Source organism: Bactrocera dorsalis, chromosome 2, assembly GCF_023373825.1.
Source record: "Bactrocera dorsalis isolate Fly_Bdor chromosome 2, ASM2337382v1, whole genome shotgun sequence".
NCBI lineage: Eukaryota > Metazoa > Arthropoda > Insecta > Diptera > Tephritidae > Bactrocera > Bactrocera dorsalis.
This window is the reverse complement of record NC_064304.1, coordinates 54,289,288-54,314,544: the sequence shown is the minus strand read 5'-3', so window position 1 is coordinate 54,314,544 and position 25,257 is coordinate 54,289,288.

The following is a 25,257-nucleotide window of genomic DNA, read 5'->3' as shown; positions in this document are numbered from 1 at the left end:
GTTTCGTGGAGAAATGCCGCTCAGGCAGCGTATAAGGTGTATGAACAATATGACGGTAGTTCCCGTCACTACCAAGCGGTAGCGATCATAAGGAACAAGATTACAGGAACAGCTGACACCGTGCTTGCTTCTTTCAACACGGTTCTAAATTTCAAGGCGATTATCGCCAGACTAGATTTCACTTACTCTGATAAGAGACCCCTTCATATGATTGAGCAAGAGATGTCGACGTTGCGTCATAGCAATAAGAACATCCTGCAGTTCTAAATATGATGAAGTAGAACGAAAACTTACCTTGCTCGTAAACAAAACAGCGATGTCGTATAGTGGAAACGCTGAGCTAATCGGCACTCTTAATCAAAAATATCGACAAGATGCGCTACGAGTGTTTATTTCAGGTCTTAATAGGCCTCTATGCGATGTTTTGTTCTCCTCGAGGCCTGCCGATATGCCCACAGCACTAGCCTTTGCACAAGAGCTAGAAGCTAACCCAGCCAGATCTGCATTCGCCTATTCGTTCCTCAATAGGAAGGAACGACCGCTTGGAGCCATTCAGAGTGCAACCCCATTCATCCCCCAGAATCTCCCTCAATATCGAAGAATGGAAGCCACCCGACAGGATGTGACACCGATGGAGGTCGATCCATCGCTTTCATACCATCGACAGAATAGACAGCAATTGCGTCAATCGATTAACCAAAGCCAGGGAACCCAACCAGGATCCACTGTGAATCCTCTTTCTCAGAGGAATCCGTTCAATACTTACCGGCCCCAAGGAAAGTAAGAAGTAGCTCAAAAGAGGCGAGTGGAAAGCGACAGACAGACGGCACCAAAGATGCAGCGCGTAAACCACCTAGGAACGCAGGGATATGGGGACGAGAAGCAAGGGTGCGATGAAGACTATAGTGGTGACCAGTATATTAATAACGGCGAGGACATACAGTACGACGACCAATACTTGGACGAACCTATTGATGAAATTAATTTTTTAGATCAAAGTCCCTCCTGCCATATGTAAGCAGATCATTCGCAGGGAGGGAATTAAAATTTTTAATAGACACTGGTGCCGCGAAAAATTATGTTTAGGACTTCGATTTCCTTAAGGGCATTAAGGAGGTTGAGAAGCCCTTCCTTGTCAACTCAATCCACGGGACTGATAACATCGAACATAAATGCACTATACATTTCTTCGACCAAAATGCTCAATTCTATATTCTGACCTCCCTCCAGACATTTGACAGTATCATAGGGTTTGAATTCCTTAGAGAAATAGGTGCAGATCTAGACATGAAGAACGGGATTATTCACTATAATGTTAAAAAATAAACTCTTAGGCATTTCCCTTGTCGAGACGTGAACGCTATCCTGTCTACTAATAATCGCGAAAATCGAATATCAAAGTTAATAAAGGAGCATTCAGGAGTGTTTGCCGCACCAAATGAGTCACTTGAAAAAACCAAGTTTATAAGAAGCGAAGTAGAATTCCTCGGATTCATTGTCTCTAGGGATGGAATAAAAACCTCCCCAGACAAGGTGCAAGACATTGTCAAATATGAAGCTCCAAGAACACTTCGTGCCTTGCGGTCCTTCCTCAGACTCTCAGGGTACTATAGACGGTTCGTGAAGGACTATGCGTCAATTGTTAAGCCATTAACGAAATACCTTCGCGGCGAAAATGGACATGTTAGCGCCAATCGTTCTAAAAGCGTTCATATTCGACTGGACGAAGAGGCGATACGAGCATTTGGTAAAATCAAGGAAATTTTAGCTTCAGAGGACGTCCTCTTACTATATCCTGATTTTGAAAAACCTTTCGACTTAACGACCGATGCATCCTCACATGCATTGGGCGCGGTTCTGTCACAGGGCGGTCGACCTGTCACCATGATTTCCCGGACCTTGTCATCCACTGAAGAAAATTACGCTACAAATGAGCGCGAGCTCTTAGCAATAGTCTGGTCCCTCCAGAAATTGAGAAATTATCTTTATGGTGTTAAACAGCTTAACATCTACACAGACCATCAACCCCTTACGTTCGCCATATCGGATAAAAACCCAAACGCGAAACTTAAGCGATGGAGAGCATTTGTGGAGGAATTTTCCCCTAAATTTTTCTACAATCCAGGGAAAGATAATGTCGTAGCGGATGCGTTGTCACGACAGCATATTAATAGTTTGGAAAATTCAGGCTCCTCTACGGATGCTACAGCACACAGTGAGGTATCACTCACTAAAACTATTCCCACAATAGAGAATGCTATTAATTGCTTTAGGAGTCAAATAATTCTTGAAGAAGGTAGCTCCCCATCGAAGACTTCAAAAATAATTTTTAAAACGCAGATGAGGCACCATGTCATCTTTAATGACAGAAATGAACTACCGAAAATCATAGGAGACTGTGTTAATCCTAATGTTGTAAACCGACTATTATGTGATCTACCAACACTTGCAAGAATTCAAGACGAAGTATTAACGAAATTCCCAGGTGTAAAATTCCGACATGCAACGAGGCAAGTGATAGACATAACCAATGAAGACGATCAGAAGGAGATATTGGAAACCGAACATAATCGGGCCCATCGTTCTTTAAAAGAAAACCTGCAACAGATTCAAAAGGAGTATTATTTCCCCAGAATGCGACAGAAATTGAGGGAATTAGTAATTAACTGTGAAATCTGCCGGGAGGCCAAATACCAACGCCACCCCCCGAATCCGACGGTAGGCCAAACCCCTATACCACAGTATCCTGGAGAAATTCTCCATCTCGACATCTATTCAGCGGATAAGAAACATTTCCTGACGTGTGTCGACAAATTCTCAAAATTCGCGATAGTTTCACCCATTGCTTCCAGGTCAATAATTGACGTAAAACAACCTATTATAGATTGCAAGGTGCACTAAACTTACACAAGGACTGAACGAGACGGTGGATTTGATATTGCTTGCTACATCGAAATATAATAGGTCGGTTCATTCCGTTACGGGACAAAGGCCTATAGATGTAGTTCATTATATTCCTCAGCAATTACGAGAAGACATCGTGAACAAAATTGTCAGGGCACAAGCACTTGAGTTAGGTCGATTGAATAAACATAAGAAGTTAAAAACATATCAACCCGGAGACAAAGTATTTGTTAAAACCAATAAAAGAATTGGCAATAAATTAACAAAATTGTATGTGGAAAATATTATTGAGCAGGACTTGGGAACTAGGTCATGATAAATGGTAAACGGGTTCACAAGGCAAACTTGAGGTAAAGCAAGTTTTTTTCTTTTTTCCCAGATGCTCGTTTTTGACGGTTATTTCCTGGACGCAGGCGAAATTATTTAATTACACCAACTCACACTACATGATGATTTCAACTGGGAAAGTTGCTATTCACGACCAATATGGTATTTTGCTACATAAAACTAACTTGACGAATTATGAAACTATAGCGACAGATACGGAAGGGCTGCTTGAACAGTTTCCACATTCTCCTGCAAGGAAATTGCTCCAAGCAGATGCTGGTCAGATCCTCGTTTTATTGGAGACTCTGAAGACCCATCACCGACATTCACGTGGTATCAACATTATAGGTACTGCTCTGAAATACATCGCAGGGACACCCGACTTCGACGATTTTAACGAGGTCGCAACCAAAGAACGTTAACTGATTGAGGCTAATGAACGACAGATTACAATTAACACTCAGCTTCAGACAAGAATAAATAATCTGACACGAGCAATGAATGACCTACTTAAAATTACAAAAGAAAAAATTGTGGACACAGGGCAATTATTTGGGTTGGCTACAGCAAGAAACAGGGCAGTACTAGCAGACCTCACAAACTTAGTTCATTCAGTAACACTAGGAAAGCATAACATAATTGATCCCGTCATTTTAGATAGTGATGATACTAAAATTTTGCTATTTGCCGAACACTTTGCCAATATTACTATAAGCGATATTTTAACAGCCTCTAAGCTAAGAATATTGCAGGATAGTGATAATATTTATTTTGTAGTTAAATATCCTAAAATCAGCAGAATTTGTGAGAAAATTAGGCTTTTACTTGTAATTCATAGTAAGAAGATAATTAACTTAGAAACAGATATAGCAGCACACTGCGCTCCCGACTACCAACCTCTCAGAAACTGCAAAACTGCTGCAACCCTTACATTTTGCCAGCCACTTGCTTCAGCCTCATGCGTGGAACAGCTATTGAATCATAATTCAGCGCAATGTAAAACAACTTCAGCAGAACACATCGCCCCTATTGAAGAAATTGCCGACGGCCTAATAGTGGTAAATGACCAGTGCGTTGGGATCTCAGACGGGACACGGTCAAGCGTTACTATAAAGGGCACCTTTCTCGTTATGTTTGAAGGTAATGTCACCATAAACGGAACTAATCATGTCAACTGGAAAAAAGTTGTTAAATGCCACCCCGAAGCCCCTCCTTCAACGATAGTAAAGTTTACGGAACATATAAAAACTCTATCATTGCCGTATCTGGAAGAGGTACATGTAAAGAACTTGAAGCATATTGCATCACTACAACAAGAAATGGCAACCAAACATTTGATCTCGATTGGTTCACTGGGGCTAGTGGCTATGATGATCATTTTTATGATAATAGCCTACTTTTGGTCCAGGATGCAGCGAAAGCTAGCCGTCATTGAAGTGATTAGAAACGCCGACACTGCAACTCCACCCGACGTGTAAGAGGCACCCGAGGACGGTCGCTTTCAAAAGGGGGAGTAGTTAACACACATAGCCAAACCACCATCTGCTTATTCATTCCACCTGTAGTGTATCGAAGTGCTTAACATTCGACAACAATAACATTCCCATAGGTACGGAAAGTGCTGACGCTTTGTCTGCAGAGTAGCGTGTGACAGCAATAACGACAACAACGGCGAACCGCAGTGGCAGCGGCAGCGACGCTTAGGGTAGCGTTAAGTTAGGAATTGGCTTTTGTTTAGGGAAATAATTATTCTAAGACCGACTCTGTAATCGTAAAGATTTGGCTGCTCCTGCATAGCAGGAGAAATAAAAATTTAAAAACATTATAAGTGAAGAGACTTCATTATTTACATTTATCAATAGTAACCGAAGTTATTAGCAATCGTGGTTTTTCGGGTGGATTTCGTCATACGTGAGGAGGACTTTATTAATTTTATTAAATGAAAAACAAAATATATATTTTCATAATAGCGTTTTTTCCATAGGGTTCCATAATTTCACTTATATTTTTACAAATCGATATTGAACAACTTGGCATTTTGAAGTAAACACTGAGCTCAACACCACGCGCGCTCTAGAAAGCAACTAATAGCCTCTATACCCTTCACTGCTTCTCTCTATTCTAATGCTTTTTGATAAACTATATTTTTAGTTTTATGTTCTGGCGCATAAATAAATAATGTTGATGGTTTTCCGACACGGGAACAGGCGACATATAATTGGCCATGTGCAAAACATGGATTTTCTAGGTTGATGCCACATACATACACTTAGCGACTGCCCTTGCGATTTATTTATTGACATTGTAAATGCAAGCCGCACTGGAAACTGTAAACGTTTAAAGCTGAATGGTATGTCGTTCGGTATCATAGGGATGCGTGGGATTAAAACATCTTCGCCTTTGTACTTCCCTTTCAAAATTGTGGCTTCGATGACGTTGTTCAATAATTTCTTCACCGCAAGCCGGGTACCATTACACAGGCGGGTTTATGTTCCGTAACATAATAATTACTGATCCGGTTTTTAATTGCAGATTATGAGGTGGTAAGCCGGGCAATTCTAGCGAATTTAAAAATTTTGTTGGATAATTGACAACTTCATCTTCATTAGTAATGGAATCAACTGATTTGTAATTCTTCAATTCGGCAGCTATTTTCTCTTGAATATGAAAATTCATTTCATTCACATCAGTACGCACACATTCTTCTTTGAATGGTGGGTGGTGGTTACACCAGATCAAATTGATGAAATCATTTCTGCGGAAATTCCTCATGCAGAGAAAGATCCATTATTCTACGAAGTGATGAAAACCTTGCAATAAATGCTCGAAACACTATCCACGTGCTTTTCTTTCGGAAACGCAAACTGGAAATGATGGATATCCACTCTATCGTCTAGCTCATCAGACGACAATGGCAGGACATTTACTATTCAACTTAGAGTAGTGAATATCGAAGTCGACAACATATGGATCGTACCATATTCGCCACTATTGTCTAATTCACATTCAAAACTCATGCCAATGTTTGATATTGTACTTAGTTTGGTGAAATCGACTTTTCCGACTGTTGTGCGTTTCGCAGTTCATTTGGAGAATGGCTAAAGAGTGTTTTTCAACCCAGAGAATACAGTACAGCCAGGAAACACTTCCAACAACAAAATTTACATTGATGAGTTTTTTCTCAACTTGCGTCAGTGATTCGTTTATGAGAACATTGCTCTATTTGGAAATGCCTTGATATTATGCATGGAATGCATCGCCGAAGAAATAGGTACGCAGAAAGCAAGGCCAACCAATAGATTGACATTTAGGTGTGTTCTCAACTAATTCCTTAGCACGAATTTAGATAATCCACCCGAAAAACTACGATTGCTAATACCTTCGATTGCTATTAATAAATGTACGATTACGTCGTTCAGTTTGATTTGAGTCATTGCGCACACTTTTCGCGATGTTCATTTCGACATATCAGCCTTCAAATCAGCGTCAATTATGGAACACGAACAAAAGTACATTGCCGAAGACATTTTACATCGTATTCGTTAAGAATTGGAAATAAAATCTATTAAATATATTTGCAAGTATGTGAACAAAGGTAGTGACATGGCTTTCTTCGGAGTTGCTACCGAAAATTAGTCAATGTTCGTGGTCCAACATCATTCCAACATCTGCGAACTGTTAATGGTGTATTGTGTGACACATACAGAGAAGCCTGTCAACATTTGGGATTGTTAGAGAATGACACTCATTGGGACCAGACTCTCGAAGATGCTGTGATTTCGTCAAATACTAAACAAATATGAACATTATTTTCTATAATTTTGTCTACATGCTTCCCATCTGCACCGACTGATTTATGGCATAAATACAAAGATCATATGACGGAAGATATATTGCATCAGATGCGTCTTAGAACATCGAATGCAAATTTGCAAATGAACGAAGAAATTCACATAAAGCATTAATTTTAATTAAGGACATGTGCTTGATGCTTACCAACAAAGTATTAATACAAATAGGAATGATAGGACCCAATCGCCCAATGTTCGACTCATTTGATCAAGAATTGAGACGCGAAGCCCAATACAATTCCGAAAAATTACGAGAAATGGTTGATAGAACAGTTCCTCTTTTAAATCAACAACAAAAATATGCTTACGATACGCTCATGAAAGTAGTGAACGATGGAACTGGCGGATTTTATTTTTTAGATGCTCCCGGTGGAACTGGGAAAACTTTTTTGTTATCATTGATTTTGGCAACAATTTGGTCGCAAAATGGAATTGCACTAGCCCTAGCTTCATCAGGTATTGTAGCTACGTTGTTGGAAGGCGGTCGAACAGCTCATTCAGCTCTCAAGCTGCCGTTAAACCTTCAAATTAATGAAACTCCAACTTGCAACCTTTCGAGGAATTCTGCGATGGTCAAAGTGCTGCAGCAAACAAGATTGATCATTTGGGATGAATGTACGATGGCACATAAAAAATCTTTGGAGGCATTAGATCGCTCGATGCAAGATTTACGAAATAACAAAAACCGGTTTGGTGATGCAATGATACTATTGGCAGGTGATTTTCGACAAATATTGCCAGTTATTCCACGCTCAACACCAGCTGATGAACTGAATGCCTGTTTGAAGTCGTCCATTTTATGGAAATACATTAAAACACTTAAATTAAGTATAAAAATGAGAGTCGAATTGCAGGAAGACCAGTGTGCAGAAGTGTTTTCCAAACAACTGCTCGATATTGGTAATGGTATTATTGCTGTTGATACATCATCTGGATACATTACATTCCCTACCAATTTTTGTAACTTTTGTGAATCAAAGACCGAACTCATGGAGATGGTTTTCCCAAACATTGCTCAAAATTACGTAAATCACATTTGGTTAAGCGAACGTGTTATACTATGTTCAGACCGACACTTAATCACACGATTTCGGCTGTTGAATGGATTATCCCACTAATCTTAAAAATTTATCAAGATTTCGCCATACAAAAATGACAGTTCCAAATCACTTCATTGAAATGATTTGAAACTGATCCACGCAAAATCTTTCTGTGCGACTCTGATTTTGCGCCATCTACTTGTCAGGATTGGAAATCTATTACATTATCACAGCTGATTTAGACACTACAAAGGGGAAAAAATGTAAACAAACAAATTTCTTTAAAGCAATGAATCTAATTTCACCTGAAAATCGACTTAACAAATGAAAAAATGCATCCACTATTTCTATTATATGGAAAATATTTGAAAAAAGACGGCTTTTATTACAAAATACTATATGACAATGTTTTCTTTTGATAAATATTAAGCGATGTGACTTCATGAATGACAATAACAGCTGTTTTTTGATCTCTCTAACGGCAGTGAGAACACTGTTGGGTTATGAAATGATTAAATGTAATCTAATCTTTGAAATTTTCGGTCTGAACATAATATTATATTGGCCGCAAAAATGTTGATGGGAATGAAATGAATTTTCATATTCAAGAGAAAATAGCTGCCGAATTGAAAAATTACAAATCAGTGATTCCATTACTAATGAAGATGAAGTTGTCAATTATCCAACAGAATTTTTAAATTCGCTAGAATTGCCCGGCTTACCACCTCATAATCTGCAATTAAAAACCGGATCAGTAATTATTATGTTACTGAACATAAACCCGCCTGTGTAATGGTACCCGGCTTGCGGTGAAGAAATTATTGAACAACGTCATCGAAGCCACAATTTTGAAAGAGAAGTACAAAGGCGAAGATGTTTTAATCCCACGCATCCCTATGATACCGAACGACATACCATTCAGCTTTAAACGTTTACAGTTTCCAGTGCGGCTTGCATTTACAATGTCAATAAATAAATCGCAAGGGCAGTCGCTAAGTGTATGTATGTAGCATCAACCTAGAAAATCCATGTTTTGCACATGGCCAATTATATGTCGCCTGTTCCCGTGTCGGAAAACCATCAACATTATTTATTTATGCGCCAGAACATAAAACTAAAAATATAGTTTATCAAAAAGCATTAGAATAGAGAGAAGCAGTGAAGGGTATAGAGGCTATTAGTTGCTTTCTAGAGCGCGCGTGGTGTTGAGCTCAGTGTTTACTTTGCATGCCACTGACGTTCGCACACTTTTCGCGATGGTCATTTCTACATATCAGCCTTCAAATTCGCGTCAATTTTGGAATACGAACAAAATTACAAAATTGCCGAAGACATTTTACATCGTATTCGATAAGAATTGGAAATAGGCAAATTTCGGTTCCAGTGGTTTGATATCAATTCCACCTGCCTTTTGTCAATTTACTTCAACGAAATGTGAACTCATCACGAATGTATATGCTAAATTTGCCAAATTATCGTAACTATGATTGCATGAGTGCGTGCCAGTTATACGTGGCGTGTTCCCGAGTTGGAAAACCATCTTCTCTGTACATTTACGCCCCGGAATAGAAACTAAAAAATGTTGTTTATCAAACTGCGTTACATTGAAAAAAAATTTAGAAAAATCGAAAAAAAAGATTTTTAACACAACGTAAATTCAATTTTCTTTTCATTTCAAAACACATAATTTCACGCAGGACAACGTATGCGGGGTCAGCTAGTACTTAATAAAAATCAGAATGAATATGTTCTCCCTCGAGATAAGACGTTTCATTTCCCCCCACCAGTGGTAAGGAATGACAAGTTCTTTTTTGAGGTCAATGTTTGACAACATAAATCAAACAAGAAGCTTAACGTCGCCCTTTCATGGGCCTCTTCAGTTTAGGGAACAAGAAAAAGTCACAGGGGGCCAGATTTGGGGAATACGGTGGCTGCGGCATCATTAGCGTGTTGTTTTTGGCCAAAAAGTCGCGCACAAGCAACGATGTGTGAGCAGGGGCGTTATATTTTTTTGATATGTAAAAATCGAAGACGATCCAAAACACGTGCAAGCAAAGCAGCTGCCAACAATTAAATGAACATTCAAAATGGCCGAGCTTGTCGGCATAAGTAAGAGACATGAGTACCAACATAACGCCACAAAAAATTCGAAATTCCAATATACGTAACTCGCGAAAATTCAAAATTCGCGATACTTTTTGAACATACCTCGTATGTGTATGTATGTATAATAAATACAATACAATATAATAAAATAATGTGGAAATAAGTGAAAAAAAGAGAGCTAAAAACTGTAGTCAAGTAATTTTGACAGCAGGTTATGCATTGTGAATGATGCACATTAGAAGAGCAAGAGAAAATAAACAAAAAAAATATACTTAAGTGTGTAAGTGTATGAATATTTTCACTGCGATTTGTGGAATTTCTTAGATGATTAGTAAGTTTTATACAACATTTCAAAATGTCCAATACTTCATAATAATGATTTTAACTTTAGAATGAATTTAAAGATTCCCTTGAATTTCCTTCAAGAAACAATTGTTGATTTCATGCTTCCTCGCAAACCCAGCGTTGCCATATTCGCATTTTATTGAAAAATTTAGTTAAAAATCTATTACTGTTAAAAATTAGTAATAGATTTCTTTAGAGCTGCATATCTGCAAGTTTACCGCAGGAAATTTTCTTTACCATTTCTTAAGTGTTTTTTATATAAAGTTTTTAGATTACTTGAGAGCTGGAAACCACTCTTAAACTGAGAATAATCTGGCCGTTGGTGACCAAATTTTCGTACTGGTGCTAAACTGAGTAGGCTTCAGTCTTTTGTAAGACACCGTAAACCGTATAACTTTCTTGCTTTACCTTTAAGATATCTTTTGAAGTTATTTATAATCACATCACGAATTTCTTCCCTCTTTTGTTGGTTGGCAAATGCTTTTCGCTTCCCTTTTCATCTCTTGGAATCTAGCCCATATATTGTAGTCGAGTGAGAGGTAGCGTGCAAGATAATTTTCTTTCCCTCCGCATTTATATTATATAATTAATTACAATTTTTTTAAGTTAAATTGAATTATTTTTTTGCGATATGAATGTAAAATTTAAGGGAAGAATTTAGTATACCGTCCCAGGATATCAAGGATAAAAAGGATATGGTCGGATAGAGGAGATTAGCCGCAGGAAGCTTATAGTTTCCGAGTTATTCGCGTTTAAAGTTTAAAATTTGAAATATTTTATTTACATATTATCGATATATAAAATTAATTTTGTACTTATATTTTTCAGTTTTATATACACTAAAACATCACTTATTCATTTGCACACATTTATTTTATATACTATAGTGCAAAAATTGCTTTTAATATATATTTCAATTATTGTTGAATTATTATTATTTTAGAATAACAAATGAATTACAAACAAACAATCAGCGTTACCTTATCGACATCATTTGTAAAAATAAATTTGTCAAATAATCAGTGTTACCATACTAACCTAACCTAACTAACATATCCGAACTCCTTTTTGCGTGGACGGCTTTCGGCCGCGCTTAAAAAAAATAATCCTAGTCGGTCAAACACCGGGGTGTATCAGATTTTTTTCGCGTTGAACTCCTTTTTGCGTGGGCTGCCTTCGGCCGCGCTTCAAAAAAAAATAACCCTAGTCGGTCCAACACCGGGTGTATCAAACTTTTCTTCGCGTAGAACACTTTTTTGCGTGCAAAATAAGTAAAAGAAATAAAGTAAACAGATTATACCCCAAATAAGAGAAACAAAACATAAAATATTAAGAAATTATTTTAATTTAATAAAACAAACGTGTATTAAGGCTTGTATATAAATTGCATTAATTGTATATATAACTTTACAAAAGGATCTTCGTGTTTGTTGGCCACATTTTTCCGCCAAACATACTCAACAATTAAATTCGCGAAGTTTTCGGGATTATTGTGATTGTCCCTCGCAAAAACCTTTTAACTACACGCCACTGGGATTCTATACGCTGCGTATGTGTTCCATCTGCAGCCACAAATGGATTGTCCGTATCGCTATGATTTACTTTTCGGTGCTCATACCCGTGATTCGCCAAACCATCGTACGCCTTCCAGATCCTTTTCGGCACCTGAACGTACTGACGGTGCTATTTCCCATCACGGAGGGCACTATCGGCAGTCTATGCACCCTGCAAGTCCTTCCTCTAGGAATGAGACCCTCCTCTTCGCAAAAAGATATGCAGCTCTCCCTCGTTTGGAAAGTGTGGAATATTTTGGCAATATTCCACATTTCCTTCACCTCCGACACGCTAAATTTGTTCGTTCTATGAACACGAATAGTCGCTTTTTCTTGCAGATCTACACATAATTGTAACGAAGTATAGAAACATGATTTAGATATTATTGGAACGAAGTTCCTTGCGGCAGGCTTGGAGGAGATAGGGATTTTGCGGGACCTAACTGAAAAAAAGTGATAGTAAAACCGTAAAAAATAACCCGTAAGAAAAAGACTGTAGGATCGCTATAGCGATATTATAGCCTACCTTTAGGTTTTGCAAAATAATTAGGCATGAAAATCTGTAACATTATTGTGTATGCAAATTAGTTTTGGGTAAGAATTGTGCTTGCACTAAGTACGTTTATGGAGAGTTGAATTGTTACATATTTTTTGGCGCAGGTTTTTCCTAATGGTTTATTTTAGCGAAGAATTATTGGCAGTTCCTTACGGCAGACTTGGAGGAGATAGGGATTTTGCTGCGGGACCTAACTGAAAAAAGTGAGAGTAAATCCGTAAGAAAAAGTCCGTAAGAAAAAAGTATTAATAGCATACTTTTAAGCGGGCTCTAAGTGTTCGCTTCCCTGCACATTTGTTCACCATTGAAAAAGTTTACGTTGCGCTTTTGTGAATAAGCTTTAGAGCTTTGAATGTGTCATTGTGTTGCCATATGTTTTCAATTCGTTTTCCTTAAAAAGTATAATTAATTGAAAACAATACATATTGGAACGAAATTCCTTATGGCAGGCTTGGAGGAGATATGGATTTTGCTGCGGGACCTAACTGAAAAAAGTGATAGTAAAACCGTAAGAAAAAGACCGTAAGCTCTTCGAGCTCAAAAAGCTATTTATAAGTATCTTTGTTTGAGACCCAGGATCTTAGGCCCCTGTCACAAAGACTCCGGAAAGCGTTTTGTTTCCGGAAAGAAAAAATTAATGAAATGATGACGCTTCCCTCTTTATCTCATCTTTATTGACTTCCAAGAGGCGTTCAATACACTTCATAATCTGGAATGCATTCGATAATAGAGTGGTCCCCTTAAAAATAATTGATTTAATAAGACGGTCTACTCCGATGTGGGTTAACGTACTTTGTAAGAAAAAGAGCTCATTAGTTGAATAAAACCACCTATACGATGGTAGAGAGTCTTCTTTATAGACTTGTCTAGGTCCAGAACTAACCATATCCCAAAATTTAACCTTTTATTATTAAAAAAAGAAAACACCGAACAGTTATAAATGTGGTAGTTGCAGATTGTTGGGAGGATTAAAATCATTTGTATGGGCACGTCCCAATCTTTTGAGTTTTGTTCACCTAACGGTTATACGTATCACTTAAAACTAAGCGAGATAGATATAGGGTTATATATACATCTTCTTCTTCTTCTTAATTGGCGTAGACACCGCTTACGCGATTATAGCCGAGTTAACAACCGCGCGCCAGTCGTTTCTTCTTTTCGCTACGTGGCGCCAATTGGATATTCCAAGCGAAGCCAGGTCCTTCTCCACTTGGTCCTTCCAACGGAGTGGAGGTCTTCCTCTTCCTCTGCTTCCCCCGGCGGGTACTGCGTCGAATACTTTCAGAGCTGGAGTGTTTTCATCCATCCGGACAACATGACCTAGCCAGCGTAGCCGCTGTCTTTTAATTCGCTGAACTATGTCAATGTCGTCGTATATCTCGTACAGCTCATCGTTCCATCGAATGCGATATTCGCCGTGGCCAACGCGCAAAGGACCATAAATCTTTCGCAGAATTTTTCTCTCGAAAACTCGCAACGTCGACTCATCCGCTGTTGACATCGTCCAAGCCTCTGCACCATATAGCAGGACGGGGATTATGAGAGACTTATAGAGTTTGGTTTTTGTCTGTCGAGAGAGGACTTTGCTTCTCAATTGCCTACTCAGTCCGAAGTAGCACCTGTTGGCAAGAGTTATCCTGCGTTGGATTTCTAGGCTGACATTGTTGGTGGTGTTTACGCTGGTTCCAAGATAGACGAAATTATCTACAACTTCAAAGTTATGACTGTCAACAGTGACGTGAGTGCCAAGTCGCGAGTGCGACGACTGTTTGTTTGATGACAGGAGATATTTCGTCTTGCCCTCGTTCACTGCCAGACCCATTCGTTTTGCTTCCTTGTCCAGTCTGGAGAAAGCAGAACTAACGGCGCGGGTGTTGAGGCCGATGATATCAATATCATCGGCATACGCCAGCAGCTGTACACTCTTATAGAAGATTGTACCCGCTCGATTAAGTTCTGCAGCTCGAACTATTTTCTCCAGCAGCAGATTGAAAAAGTCGCACGATAGGGAGTCGCCTTGTCTGAAACCTCGTTTGGTATCGAACGGCTCGGAGAGGTTCATCCCGATTCTGACGGAGCTTCTGGTGCCGCTCAACGTCAGTTTACACAGCCGTATCAGTTTTGCGGGGATACCAAATTCAGACATCGCGGCATAAAGGCAGCCCCTTTTCGTGCTGTCGAAAGCAGCTTTGAAATCGACGAAGAGGTGGTGTGTGTCGATTCTCCTTTCACGGGTCTTTTCCAAGATTTGGCGCATGGTGAATATCTGGTCAGTTGTTGATTTGCCAGGTCTAAAGCCACACTGATAAGGTCCAATCAGTTCGTTGACGGTGGGCTTTAATCTTTCACACAATACGCTCGATAGAACCTTATATGCGATGTTGAGGAGGCTAATCCCACGGTAGTTGGCGCAGATTGTGGGGTCTCCTTTTTTATGGATTGGGCATAGCACACTTAAATTCCAGTCGTTGGGCATGCTTTCGTCCGACCATATTTTACAAAGAAGCTGATGCATGCTCCTTATCAGTTCTTCGCCGCCGTGTTTGAATAGCTCGGCCGGCAATCCATCGGCCCCTGCCGCTTTGTTGTTCTTCAGGCGGGTGATTGCTATTCGAACTTCTTCATGGTCGGGTAATGGAACGTCTGCTCCATCGTCATCGATTGGGGAATCGGGTTCGCCTTCTCCCGGTGTTGTGCTTTCACTGCCATTCAGCAGGCTAGAGAAGTGTTCCCTCCATAATTTAAGTATGCTCTGGGCATCGGTAACTAGATCACCTTTGGGGGTTCTACAAGAGTATGCTCCGGTCTTGAAACCTTCTGTAAGCCGCCGCATCTTTTCGTAGAATTTTCGAGCATTACCCCTGTCGGCCAGCTTATCGAGCTGTTCATACTCACGCATTTCGGCCTCTTTCTTCTTCTGTCTGCAAATGCGTCTCGCTTCCCTCTTCAACTCTCGGTATCTATCCCATCCCGCACGTGTTGTGGTCGATCGTAACGTTGCGAGGTAGGCAGCCTGTTTTCTCTCCGCTGCGACACGGCACTCCTCGTCGTACCAGCTGTTCTTTTGCACTTTCCGAAAACCAATGGTTTCGGTTGCAGCTGTACGTAAGGAGTTTGAAATGCCGTCCCACAGTTCCCTTATACCGAATTGTTGATGAGTGCTCTCAGAGAGCAGGAGTGCAAGCCGAGTAGAAAAACGTTCGGCTGTCTGTTGTGATTGCAGCTTCTCGACGTCGAACCTTCCTTGTGTTTGTTGGCGTGCGTTTTTTGCTGCACAGAGGCGGGTGCGAATTTTGGCTGCAACAATATAGTGGTCCGAGTCGATGTTAGGACCTCGGAGCGCACGCACATCTAAAACACTGGAGACGTGTCTTCCGTCTATCACAACATGATCGATCTGGTTGGTGGTTTTTCGATCCGGAGACAGCCAGGTAGCTTGATGTATCTTCTTATGCTGGAATCTAGTACTACAGATAACCATATTTCGGGCCCCGGCGAAGTCGATCAGCCTCAACCCATTTGGGGATGTTTCGTCGTGGAGGCTGAATTTACCGACCGTAGTGCCAAAGATACCTTCTTTGCCCACCCTGGCGTTAAAGTCGCCAAGCACGATTTTGACATCGTGGCGGGGGCATCTCTCATAAGTGCGCTCCAAGCACTCATAAAAGGCATCTTTGGTCACATCGTCCTTCTCTTCCGTCGGGGCGTGGGCGCAAATCAGCGATATGTTGCAGAACCTCGCTTTGATGCGGATTGTGGCTAGACGTTCATTCACCGCAGTGAATGATAGTACTCGGCGACGGAGTCTCTCTCCCACCACGAATCCAACACCAAACTTGCGCTCCTTTATATGGCCACTGTAGTAAATGTCACAAGGACCTACTCGTCTCTGTCCTTGTCCCGTCCATCGCATTTCTTGGACGGCGGTGATGTCAGCCTTTATTTTCACGAGGACATCAACCAGCTGGGCAGCGGCACCTTCCCAATTAAGGGACCGGACATTCCAGGTGCATGCCCTCAATTCGTAGTCCTTATTTCGTTTGCCATGGTCGTCATCAAAAGGGGGGTCACCCATCCGAGGCTTGTTGTTAATATTCGCTGGGGGTGTTTTTTTACGTGGCGGGTCCCAAACCCAGCGCACAACCCTATGCAGGGGATGTTTCGCCTTCTCACGTTAGCTCGCCTTCAAACGGATGTTCTTAGGCTACCCAGAGGATACTTGGTCAAAGACCGGAAGTCGTGAGCTGCTTGAGTCATATGCAAAAGAATCGTTTCTGGCCACTCCCAAGTGAATGGCGATCAGAGAACTTTCCTCACTTGCGTGAACTTCTACACATGACTCCATCCTCCACACATGACTCCATATATATACATATATGTGTATAAACGATCTGGACGAAGAGAAAAGTTGAATTTCGGTTTATTGTCTGTCTGTTCGAACACAAATCGCCACTAACCGAAAATATATAAAGTTCCATAACTAAGCGCTCAATTAAGCACAAGGAATGGCAGTAGCTAAGGGCACCTGTGGGCACAACTTTTTGAAAAAGTAGGCGTGGCCCCGCCGCCTAATAATGTACATAGCACTTAAACCACTTAAGCTACAACAACCAAATTTGCTAAGTAAAAATATTATAAGAACTTCTACCGACCAAAGTGAATGAAATCGGCGGATAATCCCGCTCATTTCTACTAAAAGCACGATAAATTAATAACTAAATACGCCAGAGACCACCAGGATGGTATGAGAAAGCTTTATGGGAGCCGCTTTGAAAATTAGACGATAAGTGTGGCACCGCCAACATTTTGTTGTAATCCCATATCTCGGCACCGACTGACCGATTTCGACAAAATTTAGTACGTGGCATTCTTCTTACATTCTTATGTAAAAATGGACGAAATCGGATAACAACCATGCCTACTTCCCATATAGCACAATTTTAAATTCCACTTGATTCGTTCAGTTTCCAGTACACAAATCAAGTAGCTATGAATATAACTTCGCACAATTAATATCTTTAGTGTATGCCATCTTATGACCAAGAATTGTTTAAGGCCAATCAAAACTGTTCAAGCCCCCAGGAAACCGTATATTTAGACCCCGGTACCTATTTTCAGATTTTGTTATGTATTCTTGTAATGTTAAAATAATAAAAAATTTATATTAAAATATTAATTTACATTTTTTACTTGAAATTTCTGACTCTAGACTAAAATATTCCCTTAGCATCGTATTGGACAAGGCTACACGCGGAACGGGAGGAATAAGCTGGGGTCAAAGTAAAAGTTTCGAAGACCTAGACTATATGGAGACATTATATGTTTAATAACACACACCTTTCCAAAAAGAAACCCATCAATGGGACAAGAAACTGCAGCGAAAGTAAGCCTCGGCTAAATTAAAGAAGTGCGGATAAACACCACTTATACCTAAAACTTCCAAGTCGATTGTAGAGAACTTGGAAATGTGAAATTCTTTTAGTTACTTGGGCAAATTATAGGCATGCACATTTGGTTTTACCAAACTTGACTATTATTTTGTTATTTTAATAATTTGTCTTACAATTTTTTTTTTATTTTACGTAATTCATTATTTCTTAAAATACTAAATTTTCTTAATACTTATCTGTACTTAAATAAAAACTAATCAGCAAAATTTGAGAGAAAAATCAAGACAACCTGCATAAAATTAAGCACAATTTTTCTTTGCAAATTGTATCGATTCTACAATAGCCGAAGGAACTTTGTTCCTACCTGGTGTCCCACGACACCACATTTCTTTTTTCAATATTTAATTTATCATACCTGATGAATAATTTGCCATTTTCTTCAAAAATATTTGAGTAATTCCAATAAAAATTGTATTGAATACGTCCACACAGCTTTTCTTCCAAATACGAAATAATTATAAAAATGACAAAAAAAGTACCGTTGCTTTAAAAGTAGCAGTACTTATATCCGTTAGATGTCATTGATGTTAGAGTGGTTGTTATACCCTCTATGACATTGCTACTTCTTCGCGTAGAATTCCTTTTTGCGTGGGCGGCCTTCGGCCGCGTTTCAAATAAATAACTCTGATCGGTCCAACACCGCGGTGTACCAAATTTTTTCCGAGTAGAACTCCTTTTTACGTGGGCGGCCTTCGGCCACGCTTCAAACAAAAAAAATAACCCTGGTCGATCCAACACCGGGTGTATACATTTTTTTTTCACCCGTAGAACTCATTTTTACATTGGCGGCCTTCAGGCCGCTTAAATTTTTAATATATTTTTTATTGTTTACCAACGATTATGTTTCCTGTATTTATTAAAAGCAATTTTTGCACTATAGTGTATAAAATAAATGTGTGCGAATGAATAATTGATGTGTATATAAAATTGAAAAATATAAGTGCAAAATTAATTTTATAAATCGAAAATATGTAAATAAAATATTGCAAATTTTCAATTTTACCCCTTTCGCGGACACACGAAATTTAGTAAATGTTATCAGAATGACACATGCATTTATTTGGCTTATAAAACCGATAACCACTCACGAAAATTTCCGTTATAGTTAACAAAAAAAAACAAAACAAATCGAACTGGGACACTAACTTAAATCTGATTGCTTCTGCAGTGGCACACAATAAGCTACTACTTATAAAACCAATGCAGTAGACGTCGCCTATGTCCGACGTGTTTATATACGATTTTTTTTCTATGTCGGCATATACCGACGTGTCCAATTTAAGCCATTCGTTGTGTCGGATTATGCCGACGTGTCCGCGAAAGGGTTAAACGCGAATAACTCGGAAACTGTAAGATTCCTGCGGCTATAACCATATGTATTCGTGATCTGGAGAATCTTCTCTATCCGACCATACCCTTGGCACGATTCCGATTACTTTGGCGGAGGGGTTGAAAAACCGATAAATGGGGTATGTGCGGATAAGGGAGCTTCTCCAGAGGAGGAATATCCGAAAATAACATTGAAATAGCTTATATTTTTCAAAATATTCACGATTAAAGATTCAAAAATTTGCACTAAAAACACATAGTATTTCTCTAAGTTTCACTGACTTTTTTTACATTTTTCACTTGGTATATTTAAATATACACTTTAAACATGGAAATAAGTTAACATTTCACTTTTATTTTGTAATATTTTACCTAAATTTATTAATTTAAAACCACTTATAACACTCATCGTTGCAAAGGTTTTGTTTACAATTATGAGGAAAACAAGCGTTGCCACATCTTAAACACCAAATTTGTAGGATTCTTAACGATATTTCTTTGTTTGTTTCTTTGCGTGATTCTTTTTTCTATATTAATTATAATAAAAAATACTTTCCAACATTTTTCAAATTATAATATTCGAATTCAACTTCAACCTATACGGACGTGTTTTTCATGCGCTCCGCAGAAACTTTCGAAAAAAACTAAAATAAAACAAAATAAACAAATATTAAAAAAGTGCATTCAGTGCAAACGTTAGGCAATAACGCCGAAAGTGCAAATCAAAACATAAAAAACCACAAACTGTTTGTAAACAAAAAAACATAACAAAATAACAAATAATAAGTGGAAATAAAACAAAAAAAATACAAAGGCATGAGCGCAGCGCAGCCCCACCAACAAGGCCGTAGGCATTCTCTGAATGCCTACTTCAGCTTTGTCGAGCCTGCGAGTTCAGCTCCTACCAACAAACAAGGCAACGGTGAGAAGGATGAGTCATCGCAGCGACCAACTGAGCAGCAAAATAAGCAGAGCTTACAAAAAACTAAAGCAGGAGAGAACGGCAGTCAACAACGGCCAGCAGCAAGCATGATCACACCAACTAAACAGGTACCAGCAAGTATGCAGGCAGCGAAGAACAACATAAAGCAAGGTGAGAATGTACCAATAAAAAAAGGCCAGTCTGTACAAACTGGCATTGACCGCTACATTAACATAAAAAGGAAATTAAGTCCTTCAAAGTCAGCGGTCAATCCCAAGAAATTCCAAGGCGGTACACCAATTAAGAATAAAACGGAAGTTTTAAATGGCAATAGGTTTGCCTTACTAAGCAATGGAACAGACGACGATGCCAAGGGTACCACCACAGTCGTTAATGCCAAACCACCTCCAATATATTTGCGCGAACGTAGCAGTAATGCTCTCGTTGCTGAAATAACTAAAATTGTAGGTACTAACAATTTCCATATAGTGCCTTTGAAAAAAGGCAATATAGATGAAACAAAAATTCAGTCCTACACTGAAAAAAGTTTTATGGACATAGTTAAATTTTTGTCAAATAAAAACAAAAATTATTATTCGTATCAACTGAAGAGCTCTAAGGGCCTAGTTGTTGTAATCAAGGGTATAGAGTCCGCCGTAGACTCTAGTGAAGTCAAAGAAGCATTGGAAGAATGTGGTTTTGGAATTAAAACAGTTGTAAATATATTTAATAGAAACAAAATACCACAGCCAATGTTTAAAATTGAATTGTTGCCGAATTCGAATAAACTTAAAAAAAATGAAACCCATCCCATTTAAAATTTGAAATATTTGCTGCATCGTAGAGTAACTGTGGAAGAACCACATAAAAGAAACGGTCCGGTACAATGTACTAACTGCCAAGAATATGGGCATACTAAATCATACTGCACTCTACGCAGTGTTTGTGTGGTATGTGGTGATTTACATCCCACTTCTAAATGCACCCTTAAGAAAGAAGAGTTAAATAAAAAATGCAGCAATTGCGGAGGGAATCACACTGCTAACTACAGAGGTTGCCCTGTATATAAAGACCTGAAATCTAAGTTGTCACAGGGAATTCAAGCACGTCGTAACCAAATGTTACAAACGCCCCGTAATGAAATTATAGCAACCTCAGAAAAAAGTACAAATCCTATTACTTCTAACAATAATAATATGCAAGGAAGCTATGCAAATGTAGTAAAAGGCAACACTGTGCAAATGCAACTCCCGCAAAATCCTCCAAATGGAGGTATTGAGACTATGATTATAAATCTTACACAGTGCGACACAATTTATGTCTACCATGGAAAACATGATCCAAGATTTAATAAAATCACAAAATCAGATGCTGCAAAATTTATTAAGTAAAAAATGAGCTTACTAAATATCTGTATATGGAATGCTAACGGTGTTAACCAACATAAATTAGAGATTATCAGATTTCTGTCTGAAAAGAATATAGATGTAATGCTTATTTCAGAAACTCATCTAACAAATAAAAATAATTTCAACATACCGGGATTTAGACTATATGTTACAAATCATCCGGATGGAAAAGCGCATGGTGGCACGGCAGTGTTGATTAGAAATCGTTTAAACCACTATGCTCTAGAATCTTATGCTACACCACAGTTACAAGCTACAACAATATCACTAAAAAATCGGGGATGTGACTTAAACCTTACGGCTATATACTATCCACCTCGTTTTAAAATTACAGAAATCGAATTTAAAGACTTTTTTGAAACTCTAGGCCGAAGATTTCTAGCAGGTGGAGATTACAACGCAAAACACACGTACTGGGGCTCACGTCTTATTAATCCGAAAGGACGACAGCTGTATCAAACTGTTATAAATAGGCACAATAACCTTGAAATAATATCTCCTGGTAAGCCGACATATTGGCCTAGTGATCGGAAGAAAATACCAGATTTAATTGATTTTGCTGTTATGAAAAATATAGATAAATCGCACATAACAGCAGATACATGTACTGATCTATCTTCTGATCACTCTCCGGTACTAATAAAATTATGTGAACAACCCATATTCGTTAATCCAAAAGTGGGTCTAACTTCTCATAAAACAAATTGGCTAAAATATAGAAAATACGTCAGTAGCCACATTAATATTGAGTACAAAATAAATACAGGAAGAGATATTGACGAAAGTATAAGAGAAGTCAATGATATAATAACCAGCGCAGCTGTCTTAGCAACACCAAACAAAAGCTATAAGCCGCTTGGTTTCAGAAAAATCTCTAATAGAGAAATAGAAATGCTTGTAAATGTAAAAAGGCGTGCAAGACGTGAATGGCAGATAAATCGTTCCCCTTCCACTCAGCTTCAATTAAAATCTGCTGTACGTAAATTAAAAAACGCGCTTAAACGTGAGGAAGAATTGAACACCGAAATGTATATAAAGAAGCTGTGTCCGAATTCAAACAAGCAAAATTCCCTTTGGAAAGCCCAAAAGTCCGTGAAGCCACCAACTGACTCCAACATGCCTATACGAGACTTGGGAGGAAATTGGGCTCGAAGTGACGAGGAAAAGGCTAATTGCTTTGCAAATCACCTAGAAAAGGTATTTCAACCCAATTTGCCAAAGAACAACTTTAAGCTGTCAATCTTACCCAACACAGCTAAAGAGTCGCTCGAGCCTCTTATGACTTCACCTTCTGAAATCATTGGTATCATCAAAGAACTTAATCCAAAAAAGTCGCCGGGACATGATAAAATTTCCCCAAAAATGCTAATTGAGTTACCAATTATTGCTGTAGAGGTGCTCTCTTTGCTCTTCAATGCAATTCTTAGTTTCGGATACTATCCAATTTCATGGAAAAAGTCGCAGATTATCTTGATAGATAAACCTGGGAAAGACTTAACACAGCCGTCTTCATACAGACCAATCAGTCTTCTACCCTGTCTTTCAAAAGTATTTGAAAAAGTATTACTATCAAAGATGTCTCCTTTCCTCCACGAAAATAACACAATACCAATGCATAAATTCGGATTTCGTGCGAAACATGGCACAATAGAGCAAGTAAATAGAATTACTAACGAGATAAGGAAAGCATTTGAGCACAGGGAGTACTGTTCAGCAATATTTCTAGATGTAGCTCAGGCGTTTGATAAGGTGTGGCACGAAGGTCTTTTATATAAGATTAAAAAAATTCTACCTTTAGAATTGTATAGAACCTTGGAGTCTTATTTAAAAAATAGAAAATTTACGGTAAAAGTGGGAGATTTCATATCTGATGAACGTCAGATAAGGGCTGGTGTACCCCAGGGAAGTGTTTTAGGCCCAACACTATACATCATATATACAGCAGATCTTCCAACAGCTAACAATGTATTAACTTTTGCGGACGATACAGCAGTAGTGAGCCGTAACAAATGCCACATTTTAGCATCAAGAATATTAACGGAGCATTTAAGTTCTGTCGAAGAATGGCTAGCGAACTGGCGTATAAATGTGAATGAACAGAAGTGTAAGCACATTACATTCTCGCTAAGACCAAAGATGTGCCCGGCAGTAAAAATAAACAATATCTTAGTACCCCAAGCGAATGAAGTAACATATCTTGGTATTCACCTAGATAGAAGGCTCACGTGGAGAAAACACGTATCTAGTAGAATAACATGTATGAAGATTAGAGCTGCAAATTTAAATTGGCTTTTAAATAAAAACTCCAAACTTAGCCTAGACAACAAAGTGCTCTTATATAATGCGGTCATAAAGCCGATTTGGATGTATGGCATTCAACTGTGGGGTACGACCTGTGCAACTAATATTGATCTAATACAAAGGTTCCAATCAAAAATGCTTAGAACAATCACGTGTTCACCATGGTACATGCGTAACGAAAATATCCATAAAGACCTTGGTATTCCTATGGTAAAAACAGAAGTAGAAGACAGCAGAATTAAATATATATCTAAACTCCGAGATCACCCAAACCCTTTGGCTAATGCTCTGGTACATTCCTGCGATCAAACACGACTTAAAAGAAGAGATATGCCTGCGTATTAAAGAGCGACGTAACACCAAAACAGCTCAATCACTTGCTTGAGTCTGTCTAGTTTTTAAATAGATTTAAGATTTCATTATTTATTGTTAGGCTTTAAGAAAAAGCAGATACAATAAATAAAATAATTTTTGGAAAAAAAAAAAAAATCATAATATTGAGTTGTGAAAACTTTTTCCATATACATGTGTATATAATAATATGCGATTTATGTTCAATAAAGATAAATAAGTAAACATCTATGATAATATTGTAAAATTTATATTATATTGGGGTGACTGAAGTACTTTCGCGTAGTACTCCTCTCGCTCTAAAAAAATATCCTTGGTCGAGCGAATACCCGGGGTGACCGAAGTACTCTCGTGTAGTACTTCTTTCTGCGTTAAAAATAAAAAAATAGATTGACTTTTTGTTATAAAGTGGTTAAAGTGGTTATAATTTTTGGTTATCATGCACTTATGTTGAAACAAAATTTGAGTTTTCGTTATAAATTGGATAAATTTGGTTATTATATCTGTCAGCGATTTCCATTTATTTTTGATGATACATCGGTTTGTATTTTAGGTGACGATATATATATTATTGTATTTAAAATATGAGTTTGAGTGCATAATAACCAAAAAATATAATTACTTTATACCCAAAACTGAAATTTTATAGGTTATATTTATAAGGTTATATTTTTCGGTTATCATATACTCATATTGGAACAAAATTTGAGTTTTCGTATTGTACTGTATATTTTACACTTTATTACGTAATATTATTATTGGGGTACTCACAACGTGTCTTAAAGCATCATAAAATCATAAAGTCAAGTTTTT